Here is a 2,354-nt window from a genome sequence, read left to right as displayed (position 1 = left end):
CTATATCTGCAACAGAAACTAGGACTGGTAGGAAGATAGAAATGTGCAAATTGCACGGGTGGCAAAAGAACCATTCCAGCATTGTGAGAGATAGCACACAGTTAGTGAACAGTTAAGAAGTGTTATTAGAAATGTTAGTTGGTAGAAACATAAAAAAGAGGAAATACACAAGCTGACGCGGGAGGAAAAGCAACATCATAGCTAGGGTCAGCAGAACGAGTTGCTCTACTCTGGGTCTGATTTGTAGTATGATTCCAACGGCAAAGTGCAGAAATTCCTCCTGTTAAAGCAAAGAAAGGCTAGAAATATCCTTATCTCTGAAAGCAGCACGACCTGAAAAATCATCAGTAGAATTGACAGGCTTGTAGAGGAATTGGTGAAAAGCAAGAAAAGGAAGGATAAGAAATATGTTAGTCAGAAATGAAAAATATGGCCAGGCTAACAATGGCCCATAGGTTCCGGGTTTGCCTTTCCGTCTGAGTTTTTGTTATTGGAGGAAGGCTCAGACTCGCTACTGCGAGGAGGAGCAGCATCACTTGCATGCTGTAAAACTCTGATTAGCCTTTCTGGAATCCAGACTGGAGTCTGTTGATCCTGTGGGAAAATACAAACAGACCCTCGGACCCAATGAAGGACTGGATCCGGTCCTTTCCAACAACCTGTCAGGATATCTTTCCATTTTGCCCATACTTGAGGAGTATTATGGGGATTATAATGTCGATCAGCTGCAGAATGGCCGTCCCTATCCAGAGTTAAGAAATTTAGAATGAAAAGAACTAAATTAAGTTTATCTTTAGGAGACTTGTAGGAGGCTCCTATTCCCCCTTTTTGTTTATTTAAACAATTTTTTAAAGTAAGATGTGCTCTTTCCACAATGCCCTGTCCCTGAGGATTATAGGGGATGCCAGTGACTAATTGGATGTTAAATGTTTGTAAAAACAACTGGAAGCTTTTGGAAGTATAAGCAGGACCATTATCTGTTTTAATAACTTTAGGTATGCCCCAGCCAGCAAATGCTTGTAGGCAGTGTTGAATGACATCTTTTACCTTTTCTCCAGAATGAGCGGAAGCCATAATGACCCCTGAAGCAGTGTCTACTGACACATGTACATACTTAACAGTACCAAATTCAGAAATATGGGTTACATCCATCTGCCAAATATGACCAGGCAGCAGTCCCCTGGGGTTAACTCCAAAGGATTGTACTGGGATTAAAGGAGCACAATGTTGACAATTTTTTACTATTTGTCGAGCCATACATTTAGATATAGGAAATTTTCTGCTCAAAGTAGTGGAATTTACATGAAATTTTTCATGAAAGAGTTTTGCCTGTTCCTCCATGGAAAAAACAAAAATTGATTTGGTGGCCATATCTACCAAGTCATTAGCGTTGGCCAAAGGTCCTGGTAAATTAGAATGAGCTCTAATATGTCCTACATAGAATAGATGTTTACGCTGTAGGATAAGGTTTTGTAGCGTAGTAAAATAAGAAGCTACCGTGGACATGGAAGAAATATGGGGTACCGTTTCAAGAACCTGTAAAGCGTTAACGATATATAAGCTATCAGATAGAAGATTGAATGGCTGATTATCTGCTAATTTAAAGGCTAATATTACAGCTGCAAGTTCAGTAACCTGTGCGGAGTTGGGTGGAACTATTATGGTGTGAAGTTGTTTACCGATAAGTACTGCACCTACTCCATTTTTGGAGCCATCAGTAAAAATGGTTACACAGTCTTTAAGAGGCTGGACACTAGTCACTTTTGGAAAAACTATGGGAGTATTTTTACAGAATTGAATCCAGGGATGTTGGGGATAATGGTTATCGAACTGAGCTGAAGTGGAACAATATAATACTGACCAATCATCATCATTATTAATTAGCCATTTAATTTGCTGAGTGGAATAAGGAGTTATAATAATAGACGGATGGATTCCAAAAACAGTAATGCAAGATTCTATTCCCTTGAATATTACCTGAGCAATAGCTTGGGGATATGATTGCAATGTTTTAGCCGGAGAGCTAGGGAGATTTATACTTTGCAGAGGTCCTCCTTGCCAAACTATGCCAAAAGGGGTATGCTTCTCTGAGATTATGATTAAACTTAATGGTTGAGTAGGATCACAACGATCAACGTAACACTGCTGAAGTCTATTCTCTACTAGCTGTAAGGATATCCGTGCTTCGGGAGTAAGTTTCCTAGGGGAATTCAAGTCAGGATTACCTTTTAATATATCGAATAAAGGTTTTAATTCCCCTGTGGATAATTTTAAATAGGATCTGATCCAGTTAATGTCACCTAAGAGTTTCTGAAAATCGTTCAAGGTATTCAATTGATCTGTCCTGATGGTCA

The sequence above is a fragment of the Sciurus carolinensis genome, unplaced genomic scaffold (genome assembly GCF_902686445.1).
Source record: "Sciurus carolinensis unplaced genomic scaffold, mSciCar1.2, whole genome shotgun sequence".
Classification (NCBI taxonomy): Eukaryota; Metazoa; Chordata; class Mammalia; order Rodentia; family Sciuridae; genus Sciurus; species Sciurus carolinensis.
Note: the sequence above shows the minus strand (reverse complement) of the source record.